Consider the following 9,964-nt stretch of genomic DNA (forward strand, 5'->3'; position numbering starts at 1 on the left):
CAATGTAGTAAGTCCTTTTATTATTTATTCCTAATGTTTTCTATGTACATATTTTTTGTTTTAAACTTACCAGAGGACTATTTATTTTATTAATGTGTTCAGATAAATATTGGTCTTTGCTGATTTTTGTGTGCTCTCTTTTAATACAATTTTTTTTCATAATTTTTAACTAGTATTTTATTCCTTTAAATTTCTTGATGTTTATTCTGAGGTTCTTTCTAAGATTTCTCGTGTTGCATGTTCAGTTCATTAGTTTTGAGCCTTCCTTACTTTCCAGTGCAGGCATTTACAAGTCACATGTTACTGTGAATACTGTTTGTAGTAGGCAGAATAATATCACCCAAAAGATATCCACACACTAATTCCTGATACTTGTGAATATGTGACAAAAGGGACTTATAAATGACAAAAGGGTGTGGTTGAATTCAAGACCTTTGTATTAAAAAGAAAAACAAAACCTTGATATATAAATATTATCCTGTGGGGCGCCTGGGTGGCGCAGTCGGTTAAGCGTCCGACTTCAGCTCGGGTCATGATCTCGCGGTCCGTGAGTTCGAGCCCCGCGTCGGGCTCTGGGCTGATGGCTCAGAGCCTGGAGCCTGCTTCCGATTCTGTGTCTCCCTCTCTCTCTGCCCCTCCCCCATTCATGCTCTGTCTCTCTCTGTCTCAAAAATAAATAAAACATTAAAAAAAATTAAAAAATAAATAAATATTATCTTGTATTAGCTGGACTGACCCCATGTAATGACAAATGTGTTTTAAGTAGAAAACGGAATCAGAGATTCAGAGACTTGAACATGCTATGTTTCTGGCTTTGACGATGAAGGAAGGGGCCACAAGCCAAAAAATGCAAGTGGCCTCTAAGAACTGGAAAAGTTAAGGAAAAAGATTCTCTCTAAGAGCCTTCAGAAGGAATGCATTTCTCCTGACACCTTGATTTTATCCCAGTAATGCCCACATTAGAATTCAGTCCTCCAGATCTCACCGTTATGGATAATGAATTTGTGTTACTTAAGCAGCTAGCCTGGTTGTGATTTGTTGCAGCAGCAATAGCAAACTAATACAGTGTTTTTGCTGCATCCAAAACCAGTGCAGGATTACCAGGTATAACCTTGGTTATACCCATTCTGATGTCTTCTTTTCACCATGTTTTTACAGATTTATGTTTTTTCTGTTTGATTTATTGCCCCAATAATATTTTTCTAACTTCATCATATTATGGTTAAATAAAGGGGCCTACATAATACTAATCTTAATGACATGTGGCCTATTATTGGATCATTTACTATTAATTTCATGGTTTATCTATTGTAAATAGAATATTATACTCTAAAATAGGAAGGATCAATATTCTATAAACTGGAAGTACACTGAGCTGTTAATATTTTCTATTTTAAATTGCTATATTTTTGTTTATCTTATTTTTTAAAGAAAGATTGTCTTTTCGCTCAAATAACTGATGAGTGTACTAAACCCCATGTAATATAATTATTTTTGTATATGATTTCAGACTTGTGTTTAAGCTCTATTTTTAGATGAGGTTATTAAGTGCATACACATCTAGAACTGTTGTATGTTCCTCATAAGTTAAAATTTTAACCATTATATATAGCCACCCTTTATATTTTTCACTTACTATTTTTCCTCATTACAAATACTCCTTACAGTTCTTCCTCATTAGTAAATTTAGTGATCTGTTTTAAAAGTGTATGTCAGTACCTAATTTGTACTTTCATGTGGAGTGACTGTTATGCGTATATATTCTTCCATATTGATGTAATAATAACTCAAATTTGTGACTTGCATTCTTACAGTTTAATTTCATTTCATATCTTGAAACTTCATGATAATTAAAATAAAATAAAACACTGGTGAATATTATATTCCCCAAAATCTTGAAAGAATTTGAAAATATCATCATGAGTAAAATAATAATTTCTTAAATTTTCCTTCCCTAAAGATAACATAATTCTGTTCAGTATCTATTTGCAAAAATGACTATATGGATAGGATTTTGGTTCCAATTTTAATGTATACATTAAATTAAAAATTCAATTTACTCTGATTTTCTTGATAAAATAAAGAAGCACTTTGCTGTTTCTAGAGCATGCCATGATGCAAACAAGGATTAATTTACAATGTTGGTAAAGCTATCCCGTACACATTCATTAGGGAGAAACAGAACACTAGTAAACAGAAGATAAATTATTTGTTCAGAAAATACTGAATTAATTCATAGCAGGTCTCAGTATATCAAGGTAGAGCTCACTCCATACCAGAATTGAAGACTAGGTTTTAGTGAGAAACATGGAAAAAAGGTTGAAGATTTGCTATTATATACAAGTCAAATGAGTTGAAGTATATATGTGTTGGTATCATTAAAAAGGGATGGATTAGGGAAAAAAAAGACTTAAAACATCAAAAAAGGAATTGTACAAATCCTGGTTAATTTTTACAAGATACAAGGTACAAAATTGTTACCCATAAATGTGTATTCAGGGTTCAGAGAGAAGATAATAAATGTTGAATTGGAAATCCAGATGCCCATATAGTTAGGACTCTGGTCAGTGTTTAATATAAAAGTAGCAGGTGCTGACATTCATTTGGATCAAAGTAACAGAACTGCTGTGTGGTCTTGGCAATCTCCTCAGACAAGTTCTCACAGAATTTGTGCCTCTTTTCAAAGTAATTATGCCAAATGTTTTGGTAATGTTCTACCTATAAAATATATAACCTTTATCTGAAAAGCAGAACGATGCATGAGAGGCATAGAGAGAGATAGAACAAGGAAAAGAAACTCTCACTGACAGAAATGAATCTTTTCTGAGTCTACCATTAGAAATCTGGCTTACCCAAATAGGAAAAACAAACAATAGAAAATTAAAGGGCTTTAGAATTTCATGCTTAAGATATTTTTTAAAACTTATCTTTGAATAACCTACAGAAGCAGGTATCACCCCTCAGTGACTGACCCCTTACATTTTGCTATTCAGGAAATGTGAGATTTTTTCTTTTTTTAAAAAAAAATTAACGTTTATTTATTTTTGAGACAGGAAGAGACAGAGCATGAACAGGGGAGGGTCAGAGAGAGGGAGACACAGAATCTGAAGCAGGCTCCAAGCTCTGAGCTGTCAGCACAGAGCCTGACGTGGGGCTTGAACTCACGGACCGCGAGATCATGACCTGAGCCGAAGTCAGTCGCTTAACCGACTGAGCCACCCAGGCGCCCCAAGATTTTTTCAATATGTAGGGTAATACTCAGACAGCAAAGTACTCGGTTACTGAGTCTTGCTACCAGTTGTCAGCACACAATTCAAAGTTCAGGCACCATGCAATAAGAGCTTTCTGAAGGATGCCCTGGGTATTGACAGAAGCTTCTTAGAGTTCCCAAATGTAAATCTAGAGCTATGTCCACAATTGCTATCACAAACACAGCCCTGACTGAGGCTGCTGTGGGTCTCTGCAATTTGGATAATAGAGGATTCCTAGCCTTGTGGCCCAGGCTTCTGGAAATGCACCGATAAAAGTCCATAATAGCCTAAGGATATAGCTATTCTCAACTTGCAGTTGTAACAGAATAAAAGCAAAATGTTGTATAATATAGTGAATTTATCTATGCCCTAGAAATCATATTGTAATCATTATTCTAATGGAAAAAAATAATATTATTCTGAGTTCTGCAAACTAAGTACTTTTTAACTTAGAATATGAGATATATATAAAAGTACATTAATTTTAGAGGCAAAGAAAGCTGAAATAAAAGACCCAGCTCAGATACCTTTTAGGAGATTCACCTTATTAGGCAAGTTGGTTAACTTCTGATTCTATTTCTGCATCTGTGATATAGGCATCCTTTATCTCAAACATTCAACTTAGCATCAATAATATATTGAGTACTTATAAATAGTATTAGCTATTGTATCACCTTGAGCGTTTATTTTTCCCAATTTATGGGGAACAGTGAGAGCAATTTCCTGCAGTTGTAAAACTGTAGTAATTGGCCAAATCCCATGCTTTAGAAAACACAGATTACAACCGAGTGTGCAAGTTATCACGTAAATTGGGTTGTGGATAAACTACTTCTCTCTGTTGCTCTCCTTGGGTGAAATAAATTAGTTTCGATGTTCAGACAGAAGTAAACAAGGATACAGTCTACTTAGTGGGCATTCATGAAGAACCTGGATGTCAGTCAAGATCAGGTTAAGACATTGAAACTGGAAGTTCTGAAAGTAATATCTGGTGCTGAGAAGATATAACAGGATTGGGCAAAAGTAAAACCACAGGTACCAAGCAGAAATATGGTAACGGGCAGACCTCAGAGGCAAAGATGCTTGGAACTTATGGACCAAAGCCTTAGGAAAACTGTTAGACACTATAAAGAAATGTAAAGTTTTCCTTACATGTATGATCTTCCCTTTCTTTCATTCCCCTTCCCTTTCTCCTTTCTTTTCGCAATACAAAAAAGAGGTAGTTTTTATTGATATTCTTTGAAGATTTCTCTATTTTTTTTTATTTTGGAAAACTTCCGACATACAGAAAAGTAAATAGAAAATATTTTTAAAATTCATAAAAGTATTATCAAATGTTAGATATGCTTAATCGGTTTTTTAAAAGAATTTTAAATATAATGACAAATACTCTTCAAATACTTCAGTATTCACCTCTAAAAAATAAGAATGGGATTCTACATTTCACAATTGCACTTTAACACTAATTCCTTAATGCCATCTAACTCATTGTTCCTATTCAAACATCCCCTATTTTTCCTAAAATATCTTTTATACATTTTTGTTTAAAAAAAGACACAAGCAAGGATTACAGGTTACATTTTGTTGCTATGACTCTTAATTCTCTTTATTTATTTATTTTTCTGTAACACTGATTTGCTGAAGACACACTTGAGTTGATATGTAGATGTTTATTCAATACAGTTTAAATGTCTTTGACACTCATACTTTTTAGGGAATTTTGTGCCCTACATATTTCAAATCACAAGGCATCCAAATTCCTGGCTATCTCACCTATAATGTTTCCAAGACTAATCATCAGTCAATGCAGTGGTAACCAGATCCCTGGAAAACCTCACCTATCAAAAAACATAAGCTCTGAGCTTATGGATACCATGTGAATATCTGGTCCTCCATTAATCCTTTACACAAAGATTTTAGTATGCCGGGATTATCCACTTCCTCAAAAGCTAAAAATTAATTTCCAGTCTCATCATTCACCACACATTCATGAGCTGGCATTCTTATATAAAGAACTTTTCCTCATCAGTGAAGCTATTTTATTAATCTGAAAAGTGGTTTGTGCAGGAAAGGCAGGACAAATAGTTCTTTTCATTTACAAATTTTTAGAGTAAGAATGTAAGTATAATAATCATTTCTAATTGTGGCTTTTTTCTCTTAGTTTATTTTATCTTTTGTTTGTTTATTTGTTTGTTTGGCTACGTCTTTCCTTTTAATCCTCAGGATAGAAGTTTTGTTCAACAGGGAGAGTAGCACAAGTCCCCACCCATGAAATCTCTGCTATGACGTTACATTTCCAAAGAACTTGGAAACTTTCTTCTCCGAATATTTCCAAATACAAAAGTGGGAAAGGTTTTGGTAATTTTTTAATGCACAATGAGTGATATTTCCTTTAGGTAGATAGGTAGATATAGAAACAGTTTAGGACCACAAAGAAGCATTTTACCTGAGCCTAACACAAGTAGTGAACCAAAAATATATTATTTTCAGTGATTAATTAAGATTTTAAAGAACTTCAAAACGGTGGTTAGCTAATTGGAGATACATCCAGTACGCTAATGTAAGGACCTAATCAAATAATGTGATGAGAGAGTCATGGAATTTCTGTTATTGCATGTAATCAGAGTCTGGGTTTTACATTTTATCTAAATGAAATTCTATAACGGATTAGCCAGGAAAGGAAGTACAAACACCAGAAGCGCCCACAGCCCGTCTCCCACTGCATGATCTGGTCTTTTCCTACATCTCTGTCAACTCCTTTTCATAACCCTCTCTTCCACACTTAAAACATGCTGATGTGTTTTAGATTTTCCTAAATTAACTAGTGTCTTCCCAATTGGATTTTCACAAATTAATTTATCTCTTTTCAACTTCACAGCCTTTGCAATGCTGTTCCCCCTCAGCTGATGATTCCACAATCCCCTTTCCCACTGTCTTCTTTGTACACTTGATCTTATCCATAATGGCTCCAGTCCAAATAACCCCATGCCTCAGGTGAGGTCAGGCTCCAACTTTATCTGTAGCCTGCTGTTCTCCTGCATGGTGTCTACGCAGAACATGTAATGACATAGTTGTTAGTACATTTGGATAATGTGTGCCTGCCCCTCCCAGATCTCAGAAGGTAGGGAATGTGACAATTTCACCACTGTTTTGCAAGAAGCCCAAAAGAGAGCCTGGGGAATCATAGACATGTAATAAATGTGTGTTGAATACATCAGTGGAACCTGACCTTCCATCTACACTGATTCCTACTCCATATTTTATACTTTACAAAATATGCAGAGTATAACATCGGGGAGGAGACAGACTCTCACTTCCTCTATGTCTGCTGTAGACTTTTTAAAATCAAGAAGTGTATTCTTTTTCATAATTAAAATGTAGAGTGAATCTAATAAAAGATGCTGAATGAAAGTTTTGCAGCTATACTCTTACATTCTGGGAGTCTATTTCCGCATATGTGATACATACCATTCCTAGTGAATTAAAAGAAGATAGTTAGCCAAAATATGCCTCTACTCTTAATCAAAGCAGTCACCTCTCTGCATCGTTCCGCACTGCATTCACACTCATCCTTGCCAAAGTATATTTTATTTTGTCATCTATGTATTTTGATCGCATTTAATCCTTTCTGGAACAAGCCAAGACATGCATAAATACATACGTAACACTTTGGAAATAGCATGTGAAGATGTTTTGGCAATTGCAGATCTATACTAAGTATTTTCAAATATGTAGGTTAAAGCACTGGTTTATTTACTATGTACTGAAAGATTTGTGTTGCATAAATCATCACACCCTTGTCAGAGCACTTGAGCATTTTGCCTTTCATTGTTGCCGTGAAAGCCTGCAGAGGGATATCTACTGTGTGGCTGGCTGTACAGAGTTACAGTCACCTAAAAATAACTTTTACATATACTTCTGTATACACCATGTGATTCAATAGAGATGCATTAAAGTCAATATCAATATTTACATTTACTGTATTTAAAAATGTTATCATCCCTTTATCTGACAATTTAGTTTGGAACTTAACCAAAACTTATTTTTGTTTGAGGTCCTCACATTTCGATCAGCCAAGGGTCAAAAGTGTAGATGTTTCAGGCTTTCCACTTCTGTCTCCTATTTACAGACGTTCATAATTCAAATGGAAAATTAGCTCTTGGATTAAATGTGACATGTAGATTTTATGGATGCCATCACATTAAGATGCTTATCACCCACTTGTCCCTTCTTACCTCATCTATACTCTGAAAGAGTATGAATGATATGGAAGAGTCTATAGATAAATTGAATAAAGTAAGTTATGTCCTGCTATATTCAATTTTTATTGTTTGTAACTTTCTGTAACTTCATTTCTTCTAAATCATTTCTATGCCTTAAACTGGCCAATATTTGGTCATCTAACCTTAAATAAACCCAATAGTTTGGTCATCTAACCTTTAAATAAAGTATGTCAGGTTTGAGGAGTAAATTTTTTTGCCTTGATTGCTTCCAGAAAAGTCTATGGATATTGTTGAGTGGCACTGGAAAATCTCACACATAAACAGGAGAGAAGGGCAAAGAAGGACAGAGATCTATAATAGAGTGTAGTGGAGAGCACACCAGGCAGTCAGAAATACTGAGTTATAATCTTGATTCGAATACTTAAATATGTGTGATATTAAACACATAACTTAAATTCACAGCACCTTAACTTTATGATACAAAATGGGGAGGCTCTACCAGTGAAATTTATGTTTGCATCCACTGCTAGCATAACATGGTTCCATAAAAGGGAAGTAATGAAGAGACAGAAAGATAAATTTGTAAGTGAAAATAAATGTATTTAGAGAGACACAGGATCACCAATAATTGCCACGATGTTTTTCTTTTCTTAGTTTCATCCAACCACCATATTTCTGAATATCTCTTATGTACCAAGTACAAGATATCTCACAGTAACTAACAGTGTTCCCAAATTCAAGGAGAATAAAGTATAGATTTTACAGATATGCATACATCAGGCTATAATAGGACAAGTGTTAATGTACAAAGACATACAGAAATGTAAATGATGAGCATCACTTTTTGCTGAAAACGAATGGAAGTTTCACAGAGAAATGACTTTTGGCAAGATAGTAAAAGAAGAAAAGGAGCTCACCAGAAACAATGTATTGAAGAGGATTTATTATAGCATAGCTATTTAAAATAGTATGGTTTTAGGGGCACCTGGGTGGCTCAGTCGGTTGAGTATCTGACTTGGGCTCAGGTCCTGATCTCATGGTTTATGACTTCGAGCCCCTTATCAGGCTCGTTGCTGTCAGTTCAGAGCCTGCTTCAGACTCTTTATCTCCCTCTCTCTCTCTGTCCCTCCCCCACTTGTGCACTCTCTCTCTCTCACTCTCAAAAGCAAACATTAAAATAAAATAAAATAAAATAAATTAAAATAAAATAAAATAAAATAAAATAAAATAAAATAAAATATCATGGCTTTAGACCATAAAGTGAGAGTTATAACACATTTTAAAGAGGGGACAAATTTCAACAGTTTTTTAAAATATGTTTTTTAATGTTTATTTATTTTGAGAGAGAGAGAGAGAGAGAGAGAGAGAGCGAGCAGGGGAGGGGCAGAGAGAGACAGAGACAGAGAGACAGAGACAGAGAATCCCAAGCAGGCTCCATGCTGCCAGTGTAGAACCCTATGTGGAGCTCCAACTCATGAACTATGTGACATGACCTGAGCCAAAACTGAGAGTTGGAAGTAAACAGTTTTTTTATAGATTACTAAATATTTTGTAGTTCTCTCTGAAGATGCAGGGATTCCATTCAGAACTTAATGTCATGAAGAATAAAAATCAGATTTCCCATTTTGAAAGAATGCATGACGTTAACCTGGAATGGCAATTAGGGGCTAGGGCAGAAGTCAGGAAAAGAGATGAGAACTCAAACAAAGATCTACTCTTCACCGTTTTACATCCTAGTCTTCTCCCTAGAAGGCTGAAGTGGGTTGCATTCTGTTAAGTGGGTTGTATTCTGTGGTCTTCTAATTTCCAGTTTGATTCTGGGTTCAGCCAGTGGGAAGTAGTGGTAGGAAATTTGGCAATAGGCATGGAGCCAGGTAAAAATAATTATTTATTTAGCTGTATCCCTCCTAGGTTATACTTGTATCAAGCCACCCTCTGTGTGTTAATAGCCTCTCTGGTTTCTGGTAAGTTCTCTCTCCTTTCTCTTTCCATGAGTAGTGGTAAGAACTACTCTAGGGTTGATAGTTTGGGGATAATGCATTGTCTCTGCTGACCTTCCTAAATCCTGCCCTAACCTGTCTTAATCCAAATGTAGCAGATTTAGTGATCCACCTGTTTCCCCATGGCACCCCACCTCACACAGAGTTCAAGATGCACGGGCAACACCAAGAAGGATTTCAGAAGAAGAATTGGTAGAACTTTCCAGTTGTCAAATTTGTGGAGCAAAATAGCTACATGAGTTGAGGGTGATTTTCAAGTTTGTGAATGGTTTAGCAACTGACTCAGGACTAAATATCAGAGTGGAAAATTTAAGTGTATATAAAATAGATTTGGTTTGGGATTAAGTTTGTGATGCCACAGTATCTTCCATATCTCAATATCTAGGAGATGGTTAGAAATATGTATCTGAAAATGAGATCTTTAAGATAAAGGTATATATTTTCACATCATTAAAATATAGGATGTAGAGGGGCGCCTGGGTGGCGCAGTCGG

Source organism: Prionailurus bengalensis, chromosome A1 (assembly GCF_016509475.1).
Source record: "Prionailurus bengalensis isolate Pbe53 chromosome A1, Fcat_Pben_1.1_paternal_pri, whole genome shotgun sequence".
Lineage (NCBI taxonomy): Eukaryota > Metazoa > Chordata > Mammalia > Carnivora > Felidae > Prionailurus > Prionailurus bengalensis.